Source organism: Zootermopsis nevadensis, unplaced genomic scaffold (assembly GCF_977971745.1).
Source record: "Zootermopsis nevadensis isolate Lab colony 2312 unplaced genomic scaffold, Znev_1.0 Znev_ptg000016l, whole genome shotgun sequence".
Lineage (NCBI taxonomy): Eukaryota > Metazoa > Arthropoda > Insecta > Blattodea > Termopsidae > Zootermopsis > Zootermopsis nevadensis.
In genome coordinates, this window is record NW_028259148.1 from 8757596 (window position 1) to 8785153 (window position 27558).

At 37.4% G+C, this 27558-nt stretch overlaps 1 protein-coding gene across 9 annotated transcripts in view; it reads right to left on the reverse strand.

Annotated features, from left to right (window-relative positions):
• unc-5 (netrin receptor unc-5) overlaps positions 1 to 27558 on the reverse strand; it is a 530640-nt gene that overhangs the window by 393873 nt on the left and 109209 nt on the right. Inside the window, exons 1-2 of one of the 9 annotated variants that reach the window (XM_087349611.1) lie at positions 4156 to 4348; positions 703 to 863 (exon numbers count right to left, since the gene is read on the reverse strand). The exons of 7 other annotated variants lie outside the window; for them this stretch is intronic. The gene's annotated coding sequence lies outside the window, so the exon portion shown is untranslated. Of the gene's footprint in view, positions 1 to 702; positions 864 to 4155; positions 4349 to 27558 lie in introns of those variants that run through there. One more of the 9 variants, XM_087349608.1, reaches the window with a different exon arrangement.

Below are 27558 nucleotides of genomic sequence, written 5' to 3' on the forward strand. Positions count from 1 at the left end.
TGTAATGGTAACGTGATGTTTTCTATGAGGTACGGACCTGAATTTCCACGCTTGTTACGTTACATTTTTGCCCAAAGTTCACCAAACGAGCTCATAATTAAGATGCCGACTGTCTCTGTCCACATTTATTGTCTCCGAAACTACTGAGAAGTTTGGATGAATTTGGTACTGGAAATTCGTTAGGCGACCACATTTTTCGTTTGTATTCAAACATTATTATGTAAATAAAACTAAAATATAACATATGGATTTGTTACAAGAAAGGTTCGACGTATAGAGTTTAGTGCATGATATAAAACAGTTATCTCACTAATATACCAACTTTTGTTTGAAAATTGTATTCAACTGGCTTATGATGGGGTCGAATGGCGGGCTTTTGTGCAAACGATGATGAATCTTCGAATTCCATAACAGACTGTGGATTTTTAGACTGAAGATAGAGACAGTATGTTCTTCCGAAACAATGGCGTCTACCTACGAGTCTACACGGCGCCAGAACCCAGATGACGTCATCGCCTTGTAAATCCTCAAATATCACATCGTGGATTTACTGACTACCTAAACGACTATCAGCTTATATATTTTGTCCCTGATCATGGAGTTGGTTCGCGTGATGACTAAAATGTGAACTTTACAGAAATCGATTTACATTTGTACTTAACAAACATGAAGAGTATAGAGATACGCAAAGTCGGAACTTACAAAGTGTTGGTATGAAATGTTTTCCTTTCTTTTTGCGGGAAATACTGGAGCAGACTTGTCTTCAACAGTCAGCTCATTCACCTGCTGTTTCTGCCCTAACCGTCGTCTCTTCTAGACAGGACAGGTTCTGAGACGTCTTAACAGACTACGAGCCTGCTTTCCTGGAACCGTTAAGTACAAAACCATGTCACACATCTTTCAAACCGCGGATTTAGCTTCAATGCAACAGCTTTATACCAGTCACTCTTAACTTGACTCTTCCTACCGGAACAATTACGAAACTGAAGTTTTGTGTTTAAAACTGGGTGTAGACTATGGCGAATAATGTTCGCCACATGAGACGAAAATTTCTAAACCATTTGCTGGTTGGAGAATACTATTCGTGCGAACATTTGATGTTTTGTATCACAGCGGCAAAGTTCATAGAGAACAGCGTTCGTCTACTTACCACGTGCGTGTTTTATTGTTAATAAACAAAAAAATAAACATTTAAAATAATTTCGATATGAACTAATAAGTAAATTTATACATTAATACCTTGTTAAATGCTTTATTTACCGCAGATTTTAGTATTAAGCCTCGAAACATACGCGTAATTATTTTATTATTATTTTAATTTCATATCCTATTTATGTCTTCATTTAAGCATGGATGTCGAGAGATTCAAATACATATAAAATTTAACAGAGCAATATGAGATATGTGAATGTTTAATCAATGTCATGTCAAACGATTATAAAATCAAACAAGTGTTTGACAAATAAATTTTTGAAAGACTAAATGTTTCTGAAATCAAGTTCCGGTCCAGACATCGAATGTTAGTCAACATTGTTCACAAACACCGTTCAGAAACATTGTTCGCAAACAATATTCCATCAGCATTGTTTGCAAACATTGTTCACCTTTGTCTGTACAGTCCACGACTGTAATTATGAGACTTGCAAGGAAAAACTTGGGGTCCCGATTTGCAGACACAATAGTCATATAGGCAACAGTCTCGTACGTTTTTAATTCTTGAAATTTCTTATGAAAGAAATCAATGGATTTGTAAAAAATTAAAGCAATATAATTGGACGCTGGTGTCTGTGGACAGGCACGATATTTTCAGTTTGGATAGTACATGCTTGACCGACAGATCGAAAGACAGTCAAGCATTAAATTTGTGCCGGTTACTATACCTTGTTATTAGTGGACCATTTACTTATCAAATTCATTCCCTATGAAGTGAACTTAACGCTAAGAAGTATGTAGTTCTGTCAATGTTACAGAGAGCTACACCTTTCACTCTTTTATCTTCACGAAAGGATATAAATTATGTCTCAGAAAAGAGAGAAATAACAAGCTGATGGAGGAAAACATATAATGAAAAGTGATCTACTGTGTATTATTATTACTTAATATTAATAATACTGTTTTTCATATACATAATGTTTGTGTCGTCATGCCACTACCATCTCGAACAGTAAAATTGTACAAAGAAATATCAGAAGTTCCTGCATAATTAAACCCTGCGGAAGAAAACAAACCTTAAATATCTAATCGCATTCGTTTTAATATGTGGCGATTTCAGTGTGCGAGAAGCACTGAACAGAGCAGGACAAATTCTTAAGCTCTCTTGTATAAACAGTCAAGTACCAGCTTGCTATATAGCAAAGTCTTGAGAAAGAGCCTTATGATACACAAAAGGAAGTCGTTTAGAAATTCGGAAATAGATAAGAACCGAAAAGTGATGAGAGTGAAAAATAATGTCACGAAGTTCTACAAAGAGATAGAAGTACGAGAATGAAGTGGGAAAGATAATTGCTTTGAATGTAATGAATAGAGATGCGGAAATTAAGAGGATGACTGTGAGAACTAAGGAATTGTGGACGGGGGTAAGGAACGCTGGAAACGAACTTGTGATGCAGACCCACTGAAAGCCGACTCGCCCTAACAGGGAGAGACCATCCCCTCAACGATTCTGATCAGAACCCGATAAACATTTCGTGGTGACACTCAATCCATTTTAACTTAACTGTGACCAATAAGACTGGTTATCTGTAACCTTACCATTTCTCTAGCGGTTTTCAAGGTATCATACTTAACATAAGTGCTTAACGTCGCTTTCTGAACTACACAAACCTAAGAACAAGAATGAAGAATTTGGAGCGATGTATAAAGATGGATGTCTGCTGAGTTGTTGGGGTGTGTAGTATGGTAGAAGTTAGCCCACGTTTCATACATGATTACTGCCTCCATGATCAGGGCGATGATGATACAGGCAGCAAGCACCTCTGAAACGTCGGCACAACTTCGGCGCAACGGTCCAGATGACAACCATCTTTATTATCGCCACCGCGAAAACCTCAAATCTTACACGATACGGAAGTAATCGAGTGTGACCTATTTGCTACTTCCGTTTTTACCTGAAAGTGACTAAGATGAAGAAAAAACTGTGTGACATTTTATATTCACAAGGCGGCGAAAATAAGGAACGCCATGTTCTCGGTTGTCAAGCCATACGGTCTTTCAGAGAAACGTACAGGATCGAAAGTCAAGGATTTTCACCCAAATTCAATTCTGCCCTGAAGATGGACACAATACTTTCCTTCGAAGCTTTGGCAACCACATACACGACAGCATGACATAACAGAAGCCCATCTTCACAAAAAGTTGTCAGTGGAACCACGGTTCCGGAGAATTTGACGTAAATACGTCTATACGGAAAGGAAGTTTATATTGGCTTTATTCTAAATATTTCCTTTATACACGCTTTACAATTGAGTAAAGTTTGATTAAGACTTTGCTTATTTAACTTGAATTAGTTATGCTTAAGATGGGTCTGTGGTAGCTGAATGTAATGTAAAGTAATGAAATGTAATGTAAGGTAAGGTAAGGTAAGGTAAGGTAAGGTAAGGTAAGGTAAGGTAAGGTAAGGTAAGGTAATGTAATGTAATGCAATGTAATGTAATGTAAGGTAATGTAATGTAAAGTAATGTAATGAAGTGTAATGTAATGTAAGGTAATGTTTTATAGGTAACAACAATGCCGATTAAACAGATGACGTTTCCTAGGTAACAAAAATGCTTGAATGCTTAACTTGAATTAGTTACGCTTAAGATGGGTCTGTGGTAGATGAATGTAATGTAAATTAATGTATTTTAATGTAATGTAACGTTTCCTAGGTAACAACAATGCTGAGTAAACAGATGACGTTTCCTAGGTAACAATAATGCCGAGTAAACAGACGACGTTTCCTAGGTAACAATTGTTACACTTTTTCGTTCCCTTTTTTCGTTCCCCTTTTTCGTTCCATTTTTTTTGCCTATTGACCCTTTCTTATAGACGTATTTACGTCAAAAAACCCCATCACAATTGCCATACTGGTAACTAAAGATGTCTTAATACTCCTATTCTAAGTACTGGAACTAAATCATTGTATTACTGTCATAGGTCTACGTTTAGAAACCTTACCTTACTCTATCGAAGGATTTCAGTGGACTTCCTCAGTCTCCCACGACCGCTTCCTTCCAAATCCTTTCCAATTTATAACTCACGAATTACCATGCCATTCAATGCTATAATCTGATTTTTCCACAGTGTCGTTAAACCACAAACAAATAAAGGACAAATTAATGACTGGAGAACTCGTAATTTCACTGCAGGATATTGCAAGAGGGAAGTTGCTTTTAACCAGAGCATCTGCAACAATGACAGAAGTGGGCGTTTGGGGACTTCAGAGCGGGGAACAGCTGTATATAGTCGACAACTACCACTAAGATACTAATGAGTAACAAGGACTAGCAGGTCCTTTCGTGACCTTGAAGCATGGCAGTAAGGGACAATGCAAGTATCACGCCATGCAAATGAGTGGGGAATGTGGAACTACAGCCTCACGCATTGTTACGTCCGTAGCAGATGGTGGTGTAGTCAGCTTGAAGAGCCGGCCGCTTTACTCCCCGAAAAGAGTCGACCACGACATAGCCTAGACCGGCAGACACTTCCCGATTCCTTTTTGATCTATATCTGGATTATAGCGAACCAGTCGGTTAGGATTTGTTTTCTGTTGCCATTCCCCGAATATTATAGCTAATGGCACTAAACTACAAGCCACAGTGGCGCTACGGATCAAAACACCATTATGTTGGCGTTTCTACACAGACCCCAACGTTTGTATGGAATTCATGAAACATTACCATATAAACAGAAATTGAGGTAGGGGGTGATGCGAGACGAATTCATGAGAACCCCTTCACAGAATATCATAACACAGGGGTGGGCAGCGAACAATGGTTATGCAGTATCCTGCCTCAAGTAAACAAAGAACAGTAAGGATATGCCAAGTTGAAGTAGTTCTATTAAGATCTGTTCTGTAAGTCTTGGAAAAATTAAAATACCTGGAAACGGTAGCAAAATTCAGAACCATAGTCACGAAAAGCCAGGAATTTGCCACTGGTTTTTATCTTGTAGCATCAAGGTGGAGATAATTTAATAACATTATCTTGTTTATACAGATTTAACATATTTTATTATTTATTTGGTGTTCTGTCTGACGACAGGTCCATATGAACAGGATCCTTCTATCCTTTTCTCGGACTGGGACCTGTTCATATACGTTCTTGGCAGATGATCCAGAAGTGATTTGCCATTGGCTTCTTCTGTGTGTGTGAATGGAGTAATTGTTGGGATGCCACGGAGAAACCGGGAAAGCCCCCGGAGGAAAACTCCGTGTTGCCTAGACCACGGCCTTGCCCAACACAAGTTATAAATTCGGGCACCGCCGGGAATCGAACCCGAGACCCCAGGATTAGAATCCCAGCGTTCTGACCGCTATTATATCAAATATAATTGCGATTAACCCAGTGGAACACGGTCGAACTTGAAAATCTAACAGTCGCTAAGTCAGTTAAATTCCCTGTCCATTATAGAAAAACATGTCATAATCTCACTGATGATGAAGGCAGCAAGGAAATCTGAAAAGTCGGTAAATTTCCACCAGATTACACGGCGAAACAACTCAGAAGGCAACCATCGTCAGACTCATAATGTGAAAACCTCAAATCTTACAGAAAAATGTGTTGCCATATCTTCAAGGAAACTACTGAAACAAATCCTCAGTCAGCAGAAACGCCCACACTCTATCACCCATCTTCTGTTTAGTTCTACTTTAATATTATCTTCCCATCTACTTCTACGTCTTCAAAATGGTCTTCTCCTCAGAACTTTACACGTGTTTCTCGTCTCTTTCATGCATGCTACGTGCCCAGTACATCTCCTCCCCGATTTGATCACCATAAAAATATATTGTGAAAATTACAAATTATGGAGCTCGTCAGTGTGAAGTTTCCTCCATATTCCTGTTATTTCATTCGTCTGAGGTACAAGTGTTTTCAGACAACCTCTATCTGTGCCCTTCTCTTAATGACAATGACGAAGTTTTAATTTGCTATGACCACTCTTTGTTACTCCTTGTTATTAGGCAACAAGTCTCATACCTCCGTTTGCCAAATGTACCTTCTCAATGTTACTGATTATTGTCTGAGTTTCGGATATTTATACTAGAGGGAAATAAAAATATTTCTGTGAGTTGAAAAGTTTATCCTGATGTCAGAGATGAACCTACAGTTCATCGAAAGACGAATTCAGGTCTCTGTCTTCTCCTTCCGGTGGCAAATTATTAATTAAAATCTTCATTTAAGCTCCGTCCTTTGAAAGCAGAGATAAAACAGTATTTCTCTTTTAGTTTTATTACTGGTCGAGTTTAATCGCTTGTGGTTGGCTGTAGGCAGGATAAAGCGAGGTTTCGCTGTCACAGATTGCCATATGTTCACTTCACAGGATTCATGCACGTTCATTAAGCTTAGCCTATTTAAACAGGATAAATCAGGACGCCATGAAACAATTCCCTGCTAATTGTACAACGAATTCCACAATTCTCTTTCTTCGTTTAGGCTATCAGAATATTTTACTAGCAAATTCGTTCTCTTTGTACATAATTAAGCTGAAAATTACTGATGTCATGTATAAAACGGATAATAATACACGGAGTTCCATATAACAGCGTATTACAGCACAAGGATAAAATCAGAAACGGGTCCACCCCTGTAATAGACTCTTCCAGTATCCCCCACGACACGCGAGTAAAGGTCATCTTGTTACTAGGCCGCTGCTCACGCCAAATGCGCAAAATCTCAGCAGAAAGCGTCTTCATTCTTGAACATTACTTCGCATAGAAATCGTCTGCTACTGTTCACGCAACGTTTACCAAGGAAGTGCCAAACATGACATCACACCGACTGGAAACAACATTTCGGAAGACAGCGTTTTGCGACATGAAAAATGTCCGACGTGGGACGAAAATGGCAACAGACAGGCTGCTCAACGTCGCATAAACACAAAAATGCATATCGTTTGCCTTATAATGATGTGACGAAACGTTACAAATACTTCTAAAGTATGGGCTGTGTTTTAAATGGAACATCTTGAACTCAACTTTATAATATATCCGTTCATGTAGTAATTTTAACCATCTCCACGGATTTGAGTCTCCATGGGTCGCTCAATTGGTTAGAGGAATTCACCAGAGATTCTTTACTGCGTTTATAATAGCACACAACTCTGACGATTCAGATAAATCCAATTCACGCCCTCACACCATTTTAATATTATCCTACCTAATTCTAAGACATAAAAGTGATATAGTCCTTTCGCAGCGTGCAACTAAAATTTTGTATGCATTTCCCACCTTCTACCAAAGCCTTTATAACAGTTTAAAATACATAAATGGCTAGAAGTCCATATTATAGAATCCTGCTGTGGTATTTAAATTATGTCTATAATAAACAATTATGGAAAATAAGCAGACGGAACAGGAGATCGCTCTCCGTTGGTAAGAAAGAGAACGCACGTGACTCTTAAGAACGAAGTCAAAATAAAAATAAAAGAATCCCAATTTTAATCACCTCTGAATGTATGTGAAAATAATAATAAAAGAAACGAAATAACTCAGTAGAGACCCGAAAAGGTGGACTAGGCGGGAGAGAGTTCTAACAAAGAAACAGATTAAAAGAAAGACAATGAATGTGAGAGAGATTTGCGGCAGAGTACAGCAAGGACATCGCACAACCAGCTGGAAATCCTGACATGCCGCATTCCACTGTCAGTTGGATTCGCAGTTCAGAAACGTTAAAAGGCAATAAACTAAATGCCTTAAAAGGAAGTACATGAAGTATCAGACCGTGTTCGTTAAACACAAAACGAACTTCTATTCCACTCTGTGTAAACTTCACGTCATATCTGGCATGAGACGGTTGGTAGCTTCTTGGCCAAATGTCCTGAGCAGAATCCAAAACTATTCTATCGACTTCCATACATGACCTTTGAATTAGCATTTGAAAACACAGCGGTACCTACATCGAGGACAAATGCCAGAAGGTCGTATCAACATATTTGGATACTCGGAGACACAACATAAAATAGTGGCACGTCATGCCAGAAGGGCGTAGCCAAGTGGAAATAAGAATTTAGTGTACAGTAAATCAGTAATTTTTAGTAGGATTTGAGGTTTTCACGGCTGTCTTCTGGTTTGATGCGCCGTGTAGTCTGGTAGAAGTTTATCCAAAAGATAGCCATATTCAGTTATTTTGTTAATACGCCCTTCTGATTTAGTAACTGCATTTTTCCACAGTGTGTGTCCATGAATTCCGTAAAATTCTTAGAAAAAAACAGCTATTATTTAGGCAAACATCATTAACCAATTAACTTTGTAATGGAGACGCATTGTTTTCTTCGCTACACAGGTTCTTCATCGTCCAATGTCTTTCTTGGAGCAAAATCTACTCCCATATTTATTATTAGGAATCTAACCCGAGACCACTTGAATAACAGCCTTGAAAACATAGTGTTCGCTACAGGCTGCAGCCTAGACCAAGGTCCCGGTTGGAATTTTTGTCAAAGTTAACACCCACATTTATCTGCATACAGAGAACCGCCAGTGAAAACATGCAGCATTGTCCGGTTTCAACCGTTTTTGATTCTTTATTAGGTACAAATTGACAAGGCATTGTTTGATAAAGAAACTGTAAATAATCTGCATTGTACGAATCAAGGCGAACCATGTGTGGATGCAACGCGAGGCAACTTGGGTTAGTACAAACGTCTGCACCATGGCAGTTTTATTATTTTCTATGATGTAAATAAAAAATCCTTACCAAAGCCCGTGTGTATGACCACTACTCTGTAAAATGAGCCGGGATAGCTCAGTCAGTATAGTGACTAGCTACGGGCTGGACGACTGGGGTTCGATCCCCGACGGGGGCAGAGGATTTTTCCTCTAGCCTCTGCGTCCAGACCGGCTCTGGGGCCCACCCAGCCTCCTCTACAATGGGTACCGGGGTCCTTTCCCGGGGGTAAAGCCGGCCGGGGCGTGATGCTGACCACTCACCCCCCTCTAGTGCCGTGATCAAGGAAGAGAGGAGCTATACCTCCACTCACCCCAAACGCCTACATGGCGTATAGCGGGACAAACTTTACTTTACTTTACTTTATATGTTTGTTTACTAAACACAATAATAATTTATTTAGGCCTGTGTTAATAATATGACGCAAAATTCTGGTCAATATATCCCATGTCTTTAACCCACTGAAGCTCGTATAAAAAAATAAGAATTCAGTTTCCATCGCAAAGAAAACTCAACACTTTACCATTAAAAATATCAAATGATTAATGCTGTTTAAGGAAATGATCGCTGTTTACAGTGAGAATCATACGAAAGACAGAAATTCTTTAAATGGACTTTGTGTTTCAAATACTACGGGCAATTAATTATGACGAAAGTAAACACATTTTATTCCAAACCTGTATCAGAGAGATAAGTTAAAACCGTGCAATTAACATAATTAAATATCTTATTTTGAGAAACTAGAGTTGTCTCATTTGTGTGTACTCTTCATTACGGACTGATTTTACATCCGTACACTGACCTCGTTTTATAATTTCACGTTTCACGAAATACACTCTAATTGCTATCGAATGAACATTTGTGAATTTGATGGCCATTACTTAATTAATAAAGTAAAGATAAAGTCTCTTGTGCTTAATTAAGCACCATTATATGCAGACATATGGTGTAGTTCCACGCACTTAGAAACCTCATCACTAGATGAAGTCTGCACAAATATTATTTAAGACTAGAATAACAAAAATTGAAAAAAAATATGTTAAGCTTACTACATAGACGCGCACTTTTGTCTCTTTGTTGCGATGGGTTTTAATGCATTACCTTCAATTCATAATTTCCCCTTTCTCTCAGCTGTTTTGCACGACCAGTTCGTCTCCCACCTCATTTTGTTTGTTCATATTATAAAATCTTATTTTCATTTATCACTATTCTCTCTACACATAGAAATTCTCGTTCCCTCTAAGTATCCCCAGTACTTAGCCACCCTTGCAACATATAGAAATAACATGGCATTTTATATTCTTCCATAAATTCCGTTTCAACACAGCTAGCACTTTGCATAATATTCCCATTACAAAGCGTCCACTGTTTCCGAACTACATTACTGGATACACTGAAATTCATACAGGATGAGGGAGGAAGACAACGTGCTATTCGCAGGTATTACAAAATTCAACGTTATATCGGCCTAGATTTATTGCAGATATTAAATATGGGAAATGCCAGCTGTAGACCTAAAGGCACACCATCAAAAAATAACTTACAATTCCCTACAGTAAAAATATCGTACTAAACTCTTATATTGAGGAAAAAAGATGTCTGCCTGTTGGATTGTACCGTAGTTAACTTCTATAACACTACACGGCGCTGTAGCCCGGAAGACATCCATCTTATACCTCGCCGCCGTGATAAATTCATATGTTACTCAATAATTGATAATTTCGCTTTTAGACCTCAGAAACAGAGTAACTACCTCTATCATCGTGGATTTATTGCTTGTATCAATTAACAAATATCCCAGACGTTAAGATCTGCTACAGAAAAAAATATCTTCAAATTCTCTAAAGTGATATTATAGTAGATTTCGTATTTTGAAAGAAAGAATCTTAATCAAGTCTTAGAAACAGAGTAACGAGAAATGGTCTAACACTCATATATCACTTCAATACAAGAATAAAATGAGTTTTAGACATATTATAACCAAGTGAAGACGCTCAAAGTTCTTAGTGCGTCACTAACAAATTCTAGTGCTGGCAATAACAGTGCTCTTTACATAACTATAAGTTCACGAAGAGAAGATGTTGAAGAACTGACAGTGCTTCGAGTGGCAAAAAACCCCGCTTCTATTAAATCCGAAAATTAATTAGCGCTTCTACATGAACTGTCACTGGACAATATAAAAACAATTTAATACATTTACTTAAGATACATTTTAATATGATACTATACCCTACGCTTAGTCTCCAAAATGTGCCTGTACTTTCACGTATTCCAATCGCAATTTTGTGTGTATTTCTCATATAACCAATTTTAACCTTTTTCATTTTTATCATACTAACAATAAACTCACTGAAGGAAACAAATTGTGAAACGTTTTCTTACGCAATTATTTTCCAGTCTATTTTTATTTTTCTCTTAGGTTAAATTATTTTCTCTGTCACTTTTCCTCAACGTATCTAATCTATGCACCTCACTTAGGGAACCCATAACAGCATTATGCCATCAGAGAACACATTCTTCGTTACGAGGCAGCGTTACCAAAATCTCTATCACTGACCCTTTGAAGCTGAAAAAGTTACTAAAGATAAAACCCGAAGAAAAGTGGTCACTTGAGAGACAAATCACACATGTCAATTGATATTAAAATACATTTTAAAATAAGTACAACGTAAAAGTGTAGACTGGATTAAACCAGCTAAGTATAGGGATTGGTGGCGGGCCCCTGTAAACACAGTATTTAACACTCACGTTCCATATACAGCGAGGAATTTCATAAGCAGATGAGTAACTATTAGCTTTTCAAGAAGAACTGTTTAAAGGAGTTATAGTTAATATAGGAAACGCGCACCACAGCCGATGAGATGGCACGCAATCCTCAAGATTATCTTCGTCACTTAGAGAAATGGAAGGTATATGGCCATTGTCACCACGCGCACGGCTTTGAACGTAAAACTAATGGCTGCTAAGGAGAGGACGAATTAGTAACAGGTACATGTCTGCATCAGTAGAATGAAGTTCCTTCTCAGCCCATCTGTTGAATAGCGTGATAAGAAAATGGGCCCTCCCGACCAGTTGCGCTCCGAACAAACCATTTCCTCCCGACGGCCTAGCAGTAAATCCTCTGCAGCTTGACTTGGGTTCTTAAGGGCTTATCTCAATGACGGCAAACCATTTGTTTTTGTATGTGTGTGTCTTGTAAAAGAAACGACATGAAGTCATTCGTCACCAGCCGAACGCTTCCAGCTTACATGGCAATCCACTAAGTCTTACGTAATCCGCAATTAAAGGTCCTGTTAGCACTCAGACTCCAAAAGAAATACGATAAACGATACCTGCAAAACCACTTTTGGCCTAAAAGATCCAACACTCAAAATACCAGAGAAATATTCCCACGACGAGGGCGTCTACCTATTATATTGAGTATTCTGCTTTACTCTGAAGGTCAGACTGGATTTGAGAACAGTTGACTGCTACCTTCCGAGCTAAAAAAAAACGAATGTTGGGTATGTAATGCATTCTCAGACGTTACTGTAGCACGCTGAGCCACTCAAAGCTTCGATACAATACCGAGTGGAGTAGAAGGCCTCACGCTCCGACAGCCATATACCTAAAGGCTTGTTCACACACAGCCAGTAATTTAGTCGAGTAGCGAGTAGTAACTAACACTAAAATGGTTTAGTCGCTTTTAATGTGTCCGGACTAGTACAGTTGAGCGTTCGAATTCACGCAAGATGGACAGACGACACCGTGCAGTTATAAGTAATGGTATCAGAAACCTTGCCAATTTTTTATTAGAGGAAATTGAAGAAGAAATTTCATTTCTTAATGACTCATCCAATAAGTGGGACCATTTTACTGTTGGAACATAAACTGCATCAACCCCAGCTCCAGATTTCTTGGAATCTTTAATTTTCTTTAATTCCTGCGAATAGGTTGACCTCATGTTCTTGATTTTCAACTTTATCTCCTTTTCTGTAAATCCAGGTATATTCATAGTTTTCTCCAAACTCAGGTACGCAGCTTGTTTTGCTTGTCTGTTTTTATACAGTTAACTTTTCACATTCCACAGCGATTCATGATTTAAATATTCAGTAATAAAGCGAATTGTCATGTCTTCATTCCAGCGCGTCATTTTGGCTACTAATGAACTAGACTAAACAAAGTGTTCAGACATGTCCCGAGCTCAGTTGTATAGGGGTGGGGGAAGCCTACTCGATCAAAAAAATACAATGAAATGAATATACTCGTCTAAATCGTTTCACTAAACTACTCGACTAAATTTTAATGTCCGCACATGGTAACTAAACTAATCGCTACTCGACTAAATTACTGGCTGTGTGTGAACAAGCCTTATGATCAGATACACAATATATGTAGCCGAGTTGGCACCAGACGAGCTGTGAACACAGAACACAAGATAACACTGCCCGTGTGAATAACTTAATTCCAGTACCTTGTAACCCGCCGTCGGTAATATATTTTGATTCTGGGTTTGTTTTACTTCTACCCGCAAGATAGTTACGTAGACGAAACGCACATTTTGATCCTGGGTATTGTATTTCGGGTTTCATAAAACGCGTAGAATTTCTTAACCGTTTGATCTGTCTACTTTAACTTTCTCATCAAGCCTGCTGCATGGAAATTTTAACTGCAAACAGTCTTATAAACGTTCTGGGGTATTCATCGTTCAAAGAAGTCTATCATACTGTACAGAATCCTACGTCTGCACAACGTATTCTTATGGGCCAGTGGTCTTCGTCTCAAATTCCTCCTTTTTCATACGGACGGACAATCCATCTCAGTAACTGGAACCGGGACACGACTAATGCCAGCTGTCTGGAGGGTTGACCTTAATGCCCATCGCAATGTCGCCTTGTTCGGACTGTGGATTTATTTTGGACATCAGAATTCCCTTACATGGGTCCACACCTGTGTGTTTATGCATGTGAACTGTCATACTGCCGAATCCAAACTGCACCCTTCTCAATATAAAAGCACTGCCCACAAGATATAACATCGGGGTGCACCGTCTTTACAGACACAAAACAAGTCATTATAAGATATTAAAATTACCTGAAATAATATCCTAGACATTTTCTTAAAACGTTATAATGGGCTTTCAGAAGATATATTGGAGTTTGAGAAAGAAAATGGATTTAATATGAGTCTGTAATAATCTGGAAGTAATTAATGCCGTACGATAATTAAATCGTTAAGCTTGCTTTTTTAGGTCAACAAAACTTTATAATTATTGTTCTGTGACATTCATTCAATATGAAAACAAACAGCATTGTAACGAATTCATAACCTTAATATTATTAAACAAATTAATATTACAATCTCCAATCTTAAAATAATAGTGAGAATAAATAATGGTAATAGCATTTTACAGGGGGTTAAAGCAAGACGTAGCTGCTTTTAATAATTTGTGTTCTACTCAAACGTTTATTCCTTGTCTGCAATAATAATGTTCATGTGATTATTTTATTTATTTTTAATTCAAAGCCCACATCAATACTGCCAGTCACCACATATTTTTATAAAATAAACTTCATATAAAACTCTCAATTGATATTTGTGGACCCAACTAATTCTAATTAACTCATTTGCAGTTGTGTAATTTTTATAACACAAATATTTTTGTCACGTAATTTCGGGGAGACAGTTGTGGCTGACACTACACAAAAACATACTGCAGAAGAAGTGGAGACGGGCAATATTACAACAATCAAAGATAAAATTATTAACAAGCAAACCAAATTCCACTAACGTATTTATGAATAACCCAGAAGAAAGAAAAGTACTGTTAAAATACGTATATTTGTTGAAGATTTTGAAGGTACTGTTATGCATTATTTGGTACAATTCGTAACTAGACTGCGTTTCTACCGCCATCTGGATGTTGTGGTGTAACTAACCTCAGTTCTGTAGTTGCAATGCAAGACAAGTCGGATCAGGAAGGAAAAAGCACTGATGTGTGCAGTGCATGGTAAATTGGTCAAGGACCTATAATATTCAACTGCAGAGAGACGCGGCACATGAAGCAAGAGCTGAATTCAAAACTGTCTTAAAGGGCATAAAACTGGAAAATATGTGTCTAAATGTAAAGGAACTATTAAAACAGAATACATATGTACTGATACAATAAAGAGTTTTCTAAGAACCTACCTGGGGTTGCTCTACTCTTTAGGAAACGAGAAAAATTGGGTAAATACAAAATTATTGCTAATATTTCAACGTTAACCATTACTCTTAATAATTTCTTCTGCTCTTATTAAATATACTTTTCAAACTAAATTCTTTCACACTTGTTCCCTTATTTTTAATACTATAATAATTTAACAGTCTTCGATGGGGTGAAATACGATCAAAATTCTACTCAGTGTCGCATCATACGGAAACGCAAACTGCAAGAGTCATTCTATAACGATCTATTAAAGAGTTATTTCAGTTATTCCCAGACTAATGTTTATTTCATTCTACACGCTCATCTAGCTATGTAAATTTTGCACTACAGTGGACATACATTTAGGATTAGGCAGTATAAGTGAGCAAACGGTTGACCAGTTAGGACACCAGGGGTCTGTGTAGCTGCCGCTAACATCTGGACTTCTTGGAGACGATTTATTGCTATCGAATCATTTCGATGTTCTTTTCCTTCGACAAGAAAATTCGCATAAAAGCTACAAAAAAGAAAACTCGCGCAGAGAAACAAGTCCTAGGGTCCTTGAGGAAACGGGACCGGTCAGAGAATGCAAACATCGCTTGATACTTAACATTTTACTGTTCTATTAAGTAACCATTCTTGGAATTTTATCATAAATCTTCTGCCATCCCTTCATTCAAACTCGCATTTAGATGACAACTGTACCTAGGTAGGCCATCTTCCGGGTTGTATCGTCGTATAATCTGGTAGAAAGTTACTAACGTTACAGATGTCCTTACTGCCTCCATCATCAGGGCGATTGTGATGACTCATGGTTCTGATGATGAAGGCAGCAAGGACCTTTAAAACGGCAAACTTCTACAGCGCTACAGCCCAGAAGACTGCCATTTTAGTATACACCGCCGCAAGAACCTTAAGTCCTACAAAATTAACTGTTTATGTTTGTTAGTGTAGGAGAATATTACGTTTCACGCGAGGAGATTGTAGTATTCTGGTTGGCACTTTTCCCTGATAACCGACTATAAGTCTTCACGTTGGTACAAACCACAAAACAACAACCGACAATGTTGTTCACGTGTAAATAATTTCTAGTCAAGTAATTCCACGCCGGAAGTTCAAAAGAGCCCGCCACTCGTCCTGTCATGAACCAGATTAATTCTTTCCACACCTCGTAACACATTTGTATAAGAAAATCTGTAAAACCACTCCTTTACAGAATACATGTGAAAATGAGTTGATTTAATTCTTTCAGTAATAATAAAATAAGTTCATGCCTTTTTTTTATTTTTCGCTTGGAAATATTTCGCTGTGTCGTGGAGTTACATGCACAATGCACGCTGGTTGAGTCTGAGACACGATGACATGAACGAGAAATATAAGCAAAAGCAGAACGAGACAGAGAGAGCAAAAAAGGAGACGAAGAAACCAGGCAATAAAAGGACAGGAAAGGCGGATGAGTCACATAACGAGACAGGACAATAGAAAGAACGGATGAGCAATGTTTGTATGAGATGACAGTAAAATGAAAAACAAAACAGAAACAAACAGCGTGCAGTGTTTTAAAGAGGTTCTGGCATCGAGTCTGGGTGAGAACATCGCGACATATTTCCGAACCTAGGGGTTCAAACCGTACTTTTGTGGAAGGGGGGGGGGGGGGGGGTTACTGCGGTATTCCACTGCATGCATAAAAAATATTTAGACATTTTAATACGTTCTTTTGAGATCATTTTTGTTATTGTATAAACAAAGAACCATTACCTATCATCGGAATAACACTGAGATGTTTCCAATTTCTGATTTGAAAACTTGACATGATAAATTGCAGCAATCTAAAAGGATTCACAGTGGAAAGGCATTTAGGAAGTATTCTGTTCGAGTCTTAGCCGAAAAAACTGCTTCTTTAATCTCTTCCACTCATGACGTTATCAGTCAAAATCATGAAGTATGAGATCGGCAGGGTATGTAGCACACATGGGAGAAATGTTTACAAAAATTTTAATTGAATGATGTTTTCAATTATAGGTGTCAGTAGCAGTAAAGAGTCCGACTACTGTGAATGACCGGGGTTTGATTCCCAGCGGTGACGTTTTTAACATTACTGTCATTCAAGTCTCCCCTTTAATTGACACCAGACACTTCTCGGGAGGGTGAATACGGTTGCAGCGTGAAGCTTATCACAGAGTCCTTATGTATGTTTGAAGCTTTATTTTGAAGACACTGAATAAATTCACAGCTTCGTGCCTAAATACAAACTTACCTTGTACTGGTAACTTTTCTGTGATGGACTGAATTTTCTATACCTGTTTCATTAGCAATATTCAGGCGCAATCCACAATCATTACCTTATATTTTAAAACGATTTATTATAACACTTCACTAATCACATGTTAATTATTCATTACCCAAATCAGCAATTCGGAAACAGAATCTGATGGCAGTTTCTGGCTTCATGGAGCAGAGACATTTTTGAGAAGCTAACAGTTGCTCAGCTGCTAAAGAATTTCCTCACATTTTACAGAGCCCAAAGGTTCCTTACAGTGTTTACAAGACCTTGCCATTTGTCGCTATCCTGAGCCAGTTTAATCATGTCCAAAACTTCACGTCACCCAAGTCATCTCCTTCAATAAGTTTTTCCGACCCAAAATTTGTGTACCACATATCGTGACCATGTTATTGTCATGGATTTAATCACCATATTAAATATTGGTGAAAACAATACACAGGCTACTGAAGTGCGCTGTATAAGTCGTAAGAAATCACCAGAGTCATCCCTCGATTAAGCTGTTGTTTTGTTTTTAATTTAATCTTCTGTTTTTATGGATACATGAGGCAATGCTAAGAATGAAAGGACCACCTATGTCGATGGAATTAAGACGAAACTCTGAGCACAGTCAATTTGTTTATCGTTTCAGATCTAAACTAAAAAGCAGTTTCATTTTTTGTAAACCGATAATTCGTAAAGTATTTTAGTAGTATCCCCCTCCCACTCTCCTGCTATCCGATGCTTCCACGAAATTGTTCACTGCAAATCAAGATCATATCTACTCGGCTCGTTATTTTTTTAAAGAGAGAGAGAGAGAGTAAAAAGGAAATTGGATAAAAATGAGATATAGAAGTTTTTGTGAAGCGGGCTGGAATGGATTAGTCCTATATATTAACAAATTTCTACAAGTCATCATAAAGTAGGTTTGCCGACATAAAAATCATACCAATTGTTACAATGGGATTCGTTATTTAATTAAGAGAGTTGTTTAATTATTTTTCAACTGATGTAACTATCACTTTTTTATTATTCTGTAGACTGGAAACTTTCTTAACCGAATTTGGACGTGTGCCAATGAGTTCCTCCTACAGGGTAGACCAGCTTTAGGGTATAATTTACAAAAGCCGCAACTAAAATGTGTATCTAGAGCTTCTACTTCCTGAATTATCAATAGATTCCAAAGCTCGTCTCGCTAACGGGTTCAGAGTCCCGAGCCGGATAAATTTAACACAAAGAACAAGATTCATTTTCCATTTTGCATAAGGCTATCTCATTAGCCTTGGTGATATTTAATGTATTATTTGAGATTCAAATGTATTTTCCCAGCCAAACGACAAATCCTGGAAATAAATTTATTTACTTAAAGAAATGTTTACTTATTATTGCTATTGTTGTAAAGTATGGAAACCGTCTCTTTAACTGTCCCCCCCCCCCCAATCACATGATATATGACAAAATATGGAGCAGCTGTGGTAGAACTCCGAGAAATGGAGGTGTTCACGGCGGTGCGTCCGAAGATGGCTGTCTTCTGGGTTGTAGCGTCGTGTAGTCTCGTAGAAGTTCACCGACGTTTCAGAGGTCCTTGCTGCCATCGTCCAACTCTGAGGAAATCTGTCCGGTTCCACTTTTTCCACTCAAATCCCACACAGACTGACCTGGGCACGAATCCTGGCCTCCGATGTAACCTGCTTCGGTTTTAATAAAAGCTTGGAAGACGAGTTTCTGTTTGTTAAATAATAGACCGAAATATGTGAATTGTGTAATTTTATTGTCGGGTAATAAGTGGTTCGATTGTAATCTACTTTTATGCAATAGCATAAATAAAAGAAATATAAGAAAAATCAAAACTGAAGTTTAAAAATGGCATATGGCACACTGATTTAGAATAACAACTTAAATATTACAAATTTTATGACAGACTCGTAAGATAGAGCCCCCAAATACATGTCAGATGTGCTACACTGTATGTGACATAATTCAGAAGGCGAAATACATATCACTACGCAGTTTTGTTATAAAAGACAAAAGCGCTTGCCTCATGTCATTTGTTACGTATGAACAGTGGTGACAACTGTACTATTATCTACACCCTTGCCCCTGCCTGTTACTCTAAATTGTTATAATACACAATTTAGGGGAGTGTTATCCCATGCTGACCCTAAATGATGGTTACTACTGACTTCAGATCGGGATATGGGTAGGGTCGTTCACGATTTGTAGTGATGGGGTAGGAGGAACCCTTTATTTACATTCGCCAGAACGCGGTCGGAGAGCCAGAATAAGTAGCCACACTGTTCTTTATGGGCTTTGTATCGAGTACAGTGGAAGGGAGAAAAAACGAATGTGTACATGTCCATTAATTGGCGAATGAATGTTGTGAATTGCTCTGTTTATGGTTTCATGTTAACAAGGGATTATTTCGACAGTTACACGAGGCTCTAATATCATCTGCAATATATTCAGATATTTCGTTACGTTCAGTTATATAATCAAAATGGAAATGTTTTTAAAGGGTTGACCAATACACTAAATTTACATTCACTAGTTTCTGAGGTTTACCAACAAGGAACCAACAATGTATATGCAGGCCTATACCAATTCAGTACACACCGGATATCACAAAATTTCAAATTAGTTTGACGTAATTATCCACTATTAGACGCATATCTTCTGGAGAATCACATTTATGAGATGCATGAGTGATGCTACTGATGCTAAGACTGAACTTACACTCGTCACCCTGATGATGGAGGCAGCAAGACCTTATAAACATTGGTAAACTTCTACGAGACAACCCATATGACAGCCATCTTCGGACAAATCGCCTTGAAAACCTCAAATCCTACTTAGACACCAAGTTATTTGCGACTGAGCCGTGGAACTGGACCACCCAGACGCAGATTCGTCTTCGTAGTATTTTGCATCTGTGTGTGATACAGGATGTGTGTGGCAGTTTCTTCAGACTTAAATATCGGAGATCTATCTCGCTGGTTACAGTGGTCTGACTACATTCCTCGTAAACGAGTCCACTAATTAACAAAAGATAAACAATACAAACATGTAGGTCTTGGACCGAATGACAATGCATTTTCGTATTCTCAGAAGCAGGGTATCAACAGACAACAGAGAGAACGCGACGTGTTTAAATTCTGTTCTAGATTAAAAGTCCTTGTCTCCAAAGTTGCCTAAACCTCAGGAGGACCTTGAAAACAGAGCATGAGAGTCTCCATATTTCGTATTACGTACACAGTATTAGAAGTTTTCGCGGTAGATTGATACACGTTGCTCACGCCCTTAAGTCAAATATACACAAAGATTAGTATTTTCAAATTGAAGGAGGACAAGATGGGTGAAGCACATTTGGGAGAGAATGGAATTATCACTGGATAGACCTAGCTGTTGATGGAAGGATAATACTAAAATTGACCTTGTGAACCCTGAAATAAATATCCGGATACAATAAAAGGTAAAGAAGTGTACATTAAAATTAGTATGAGACGTACTTTAAACCTCCCGTTAATTTCAACGGACAATGCGAGTTTTAAAAAAGTATATGAAAAATGATCAAATATAGCACACATTATGGAGATGACAATTGAAAATTTTTGTCGAAAAAATGAAGAGTAAAAGACGCTTGGGAGACCTAGGCATAGATGGAAAGAATATTGGGCTAGATTTTGACATAGGATGTGAAATTATAGGCTGCATTCATCTTCAGCATTGTAAAGACGGTATTGAACATTTGTGTTCGATAATAAGCAGGAAATTTCTGAAATACCTGATCGGCTACTAGCTTCTTAGAAATGTTTCTGCTCTACGGAGTTGGTTCATAGTGTAAAATACATTTTCTCGACTTTAGGTGTGTAAGACGTTTACAGAATGAAACCTACCACAATGAAACGAGTACTTGTAAAGGACTAATAGACGGGAAGATAATATTAAAATTTAAGATAATCACAAATTAATACCTTAATCTATTAGTTATCTACCGTTCTTATGCTGTTAAGTTCACTAAACCTTTCTCGCTTCGTCAATTTTTGAATTATTTTCACCATGTTCTTGCTTTCACGTTTTATTTCCGTATTTCAAGCTTATTTCTTTTTACATCTCAAATATTTTTGCTTGCCATTCGCTCCAACAGAGCACTAGTTTAAAAAACAACACTGTAAACGACAGATGGCCTTGTTATTGTAACATCAGCAGGAAGAAACGATTTTACACAAATCAAATTTAAGCGGAATTTGCCCACCGCATTACAAACGCAGATGACTCTAAATCCCACTGATTTTTTCCCCAAAAATGTTTTGGCAATTTAACAGTATTTTAGTAATCCCAATTGTTTTATGGGCGCAGTTTAAAGTGCATTTCTAGTAAAGGCGATTCTCCTGAAAGCGTATTACACAGATGTAAAATGTTTGTAAAGTGGGAGTCATGTTTATAAGCTACTTGTTACAGTTAGCTGTTATAAAGCACTGTTTCTCACATTTTTATACCGTATAGTAAAAACACTGTTCAAACTGTTTTCAGGGATACACTAAAACCGTTCCCCATTTTAACTGTCATCACTGTTTAACAGTCGAGTTATTTTCCCTGTGGCTGCAATTATAGTACTTTTGCACAGCTTGTTCGAAAACCACATTCCGCTACAGCCTGTTCAAAAACAAATACACTGTGTTTCTCTTTCATCATGCCATAAATGCCACCTTGGTTAATTAAGATTTCATTATTGTTTCGACAATTCTAAAGCGTTAGCCATGATTCCTGTCTCTAGGAAAAACAGATAAAGTATTATATATTAGCGACGTAAATTTTTCAATTAAGGGGTTACAATTATTGACATTATTGTAGCGCACATGGATGGGATAGGAGGTATGCACCAGGTATTTGTTGGGAAGCCTGAGGGGAAGAGACGTTGGGGAGACCTAGACGTAGATGGGAGGATAATGTCAGGTGGGATCAATGGCAGATAGGAGTTGAAGGAGACTGGATTTTGTTGGCCCAGGACAGGGTCCGGGGGAGGGCTTTGGTTAATTCGGTGATGAACCTTCGGGTTTGGTAAGCCATCTAGTTAGTTAGTTATAATATTACAGAATTAGGTAATTATTAATTTAAATCTAGATTGTGATTTTTCATACACGAAAAAAGGGTTTTGTGAAACGGGCTTCTATTTTACAGACGTTATCTAGCTGTTGTTAGGACTTGTAACGCCAACCGCAGAAAAGAGACGATTTGAATTTTACTTACTGCATGTAAACCAACACCACTTACGATAAAAAATTCAATGAAAATACGAAAAAATAAACTTTATAGGGTTTACCTCAGTCATGACATCTACGGTTGAATGCAAATGACGTACTTTGCCACTGCATAACTAACAGAAGAAGCGGTCTACAGAAAACAGAAAACGCGCATCGATCAACCTACGCGATCAAATCGAGCATTGAAGTCGATTGCCTTATTAAAATAAATTTATTTAAAAACACATATTTGAATTTCACGACTATTGTAACATTTTCTGTACTATCTACAGCGAACACAGCTGAAATATATTTCAATGCGCTTATTTTTTTGATGTTAAAACAAAGGAAAATAAAATTTGATGAAAAATTGGTGTCTCATACACTGCGTCCATCACGCATCATGCTGATGTGTCATAATAACAAAAAAATGTTCATTTTAGAAAACATTTTTCACAGACGCGATTTTAATTCCAAAAAGGGAATTGTATTAGAGGACTTAAAGATACCGTCTCAAATTTTGTTTATCTTGCTCTATCATGTTAAAAAAAACTGTTTTCAATCTGTAGTTGTGAGTCGTGAGAATGCCTTGTGTTAACGTGAACAGCTTTTAAACATACTCTATTTTACAAACATACCTGCCTGAAAATTATTTTTTTATTTAAAATAATTGTCTTTTTGTTGCATAATAGAATACAAAGTCAAAAGCTGTCATCATTTGGCGCAAATGACCAATGGTGCTACAATAGCAAAGACAAAACCTGTCGCTGGCTGCTAACGTAAACAGTAGATACAAATGATATTTGTATCCAGTTTTACGGGTATTCCTGTCACATGCACGCACGCAATAGCACACATACACATCCACTTATTCGATCGTGCATAAAATAAAAGCAGTGTCTCAAAATAACCCAGTACAAAACAAGGCATTTCTACTTTAAATATATTTAACTTCATGTTAAATAACAAAAGAGCAAACTAAATTATTAATACATATTATAGGTAAAAATAATTTGGGATATATATATAGTATTTACACATTCAAGCAACCCAAAAACTTTAAATAATATAAAACATGTTTGACGTCACATTCTTCCTTTTTTATAACCTGAAGTCAGTAAGTTACGAAGTTAAAGTGTCTTGCTGAAGTTTACAATGTCTATGAAGTTTATCGAAGTGCATGAAAAGATGACTCTAATGTACAGAATGTTCCACTTAAAATATTAACCCTTAATACAACAGCATCTTTAAGCTTTTGTGATATCATCGTAAGGCAAACAATCTGCTGTTTAGTTTGATTGTATTAGGAATACCAAACAGAAGAGCATTACAGCAGATGTCCACCGCTTTCTTGAATACACGTAAACACTTCCTGTATCCCGAAATTTTTTACCAGTCGATACTTTCTTTTCAGCGTTCTCATTGACAAATGTTTCACGAACAGCACGGAATATCAATGCGAAGTCATGTCCAAGAATAAACACACGTTTTACTTGTGAATTCACCATTTTTGTACCTGCGCAGTTTTTGCGCGCGCAACTGGCATGAGCAGTGGCCTAGCAACAAGGGTGATACTCATTGCAGTGTCACGGGGAAGGTTAGAAGAGTCTATTATTACACGGAGGTGCATCTGATCTTAATTTAATTTTTGTATCAAAGTACGTGATCGTTGCGAGGTTACGCTTTAAATGGTAAATGATGTACAACTAATTACAAACATCATGCATATAAGTATACTTAAATTCATGTTCAAAGTCATACATGCAAAAGCACAGACGCAGAAAACTTCACTCTGAGAAGATATATTACTCCCCAAACAAACAATTTAATTATCCTTTACACAGAATAGCTTCTACACGTGTCTTTTTTTAAGAACCAGTAACGCTACATTAAGTATTCATGAGTTTAATATAATTTTCAGTGTAAACAGGGATCGTTTCCTTAAACAACGTTAACCATTTTATCCCCGTAATGAAAAGGTGCGGTGTTTTCTGTGCGGTACGTACTAAATTCTTATATGTAATTTAGACGACCTTCGACTTTAAAGAGTTAAATAAATACTATTTCCTTTGCTGTGGTTGATATAAATGTTATATTTCTTATCGCCAAGCCCAATACAGTATCACCTCCACATCACCATTCACAAATGAAAGAATTAAAATCCGATAATGATAACTGCGTTTATGCTCGTTTCTCAAGCAGAATGCATATGACAGACTCGAAAGCTCAACACGCGGTTTGTCATTATTTGAACTAGATACTGCCAGTAAGGGCATCTTCAAGCTCAGACAGATGAGCCTTCGTCTAACAACAGCTAAGCCCCTATGTTTATACAAACGATGGCTACCTCTTAGTTTGTACGGCGGGCACTGGTCTGACTTGGTTAATAATTTACCTCACCTGACATAATATTTGAACAACCTGGAAACTCATGCGAAGGTTCGAAATTCTTCCTGTGATGGACAGTTCTGGGGTTTCCAACTTGGTGTACCAGCGTGTAATATCTAGTCTCCATAACACTATTTCTACAGAAACACAAACTTCAATTCGTAATGTCGTGGTAAGTGGTTGGCACTAGTGTTTCGTGTTAGGATTTAAATCTCGGTCCGACGACCCGCTATCCTGACTGTTGAAAATTTTCTGAAAGAAATATTGTTTCCTTTGAGGGGAACTTTTCGATACAAGAAGGAACTTAGATTGATTTTTGTACGAGTATTTAGTTTAATCTTGTTCTATATTGTTGTCTCTACTTTGTACATATTTTATATTCTTGGGCTCACTCTGTAATTGGCTCATTTACCTTTTGATATATCACGTTAACATTAATTGGACTGAAAACTTTGTTATTATTATTCTATTTATTCACCACTTTATATGGTATTTACTTCCATGTACCCGAGACAGACCTTGTCCCTAAGATACATAGTACAGCAGCTATTTCCGAAATACATTTTGTTTTTAATACATGTTACATGTATTATATAGTTTTATTGTTAGAGATGACTACATATTTTACGACAGCGTCTTTCGAATAATGTATGAAGATCCTAAAATGGCAGTTTTCTGCAGTTACCTGATATTGTGTTTGCCCGGAATGTTGGCCAAATATGTTTTAGTGACTTGGAGACAGTTCCAGTTGCTCCTATAATTATTAAGTTTATTTATGCTTTCACTTTCCACATTCTCTGTATTTCTATGAGAAGGTCCTTGTATTTCAAGATCTCCGCATTATTCTTAATCACATTCCTGCCAGTCGGTATTGCTATGTAAATTAAGAGGCAGGTTCCATTTTTGTTTCTAATTATAATATCTGGTTTATTATTTGGAATGGTCCTATCTGTTTTGACTTGTTGCCTCCACAAAATAGTTATTTGGCTATCTTGACCTGTCTCCACTGTCTTCGGGTTGTGTTCATACCAATGTTTCTTTTCTTTTCTAGCTTTCCATAACCCCCTTTCTATTCGTGTTTGTAAAACTAGTCATGTCGCTTGAAGGTGAACTCTGACGAACAGCGATAAACACAAAGTCGATATACCACTCCATCAAATGCGAAAAATACGGGCCCCCATGTCGCTCTTACGGTACCATCTTTTTCCCCATTCAGATTTCTTAAAAGAGAAAACATAAAAGTACGCCGTTGATACAAGCAATCACACATCACAGGGTGACAACTGTGATTACATTTAGGCGCTGTTCCTCCCTTGCCAGCTATTTGCACAGTTAAACCATTAGTTACACACTAACATAGCTACCACTGGATCTGTGGTGTTAGATAAGTTCGGTAAAGTCTTGAAAGCAAAAAATAAACATCTTAAAACTTATCTGAGTGCCAGGAAGATCTACAGGTTAAAACGAGACACAACTGTTAACATCTCATTGTTGAAGATGGATGTCTTCTGGGTTGTTGCGCCATGTCTGAAACGTCGGTAATATTCTACCAAACTACACGTCGCAACAACCCAGAAGACAGCCATCTTCAGACTCACCGCAGTGAAAACCTCAAATCCCGCATTTAATGTGTTATTTATTACTCTGTTTTGCCACATATGACTCGTAAGTAAACAAGCAGACATTTTTAAGCGTATACCTAATGTATAATTCTTGTCGCACAAGAACACACAGGCTTTTTATCATGTTGATAAAATGTTACACAGAACCAGACTTTTGCGAACATACGAGTTACATAAAAATCGAAAAAATTCTGATTAATTGAAGACCATTAGCCTCCTAAGAAGACTCTGTTTCATGGATTTATCAGTTGGATGGCTAGTTAAGGAAATTGTACGTACCAACAACTAATAACTCTACATTTTGTATTTACGTCTTTCGTACGACTCCCACTGTAGACAGGAATTATTTCCTTAAACAGAATTACCTATCTGATCTTTGTAATAGTGTTGTTTTCTTTGAGGTACGGATTGAATTCTTATATATTTTATCTAAACGAACTTCGGCTTCAGAGTGTTGATACGTCCTATGTACCGAGTGTTTGATCTGGCAAATAGATAAAATGTTTTGTGGATGAAGTCCGTCTATGATTTGCTCTTACTGTTTTTATGGGCGCCTTCACAAATTCTAAATGAATATATTTTGAAGCCCTTGACGAGGGATAGAATCACTGTGGATGGACAAAGAATGTGAGAGGCAGATTTATTCCAGCGCATAATGATCAGAAACACACACTCAGCAAAATTCGACTCTATACACAAACAGAGGGGGAAACAGGGTATTAACAGGGGTTTGTATATATTTCTCTGTGTACAACTAACATACACACATCCGCGGAGCTTTCGAGAAAACAAACATTTCAAATCAACAAACATTCGTACTACAGATATGAGTAAAGCTTCCAGATCAGCAATATTATACGATGAGAGCCCTATATTGTCAGCTAACCCGTTTTATCAAACAGCTGATAAGAGTAAATTAGATCGTTTATACAAAATGGAGTTTAATTTGTACAGAATTCAATAAAGGCAAAAAATATTTCATAACAAATCGAAATGAAGATAAAAAAAAATAATGACTAAT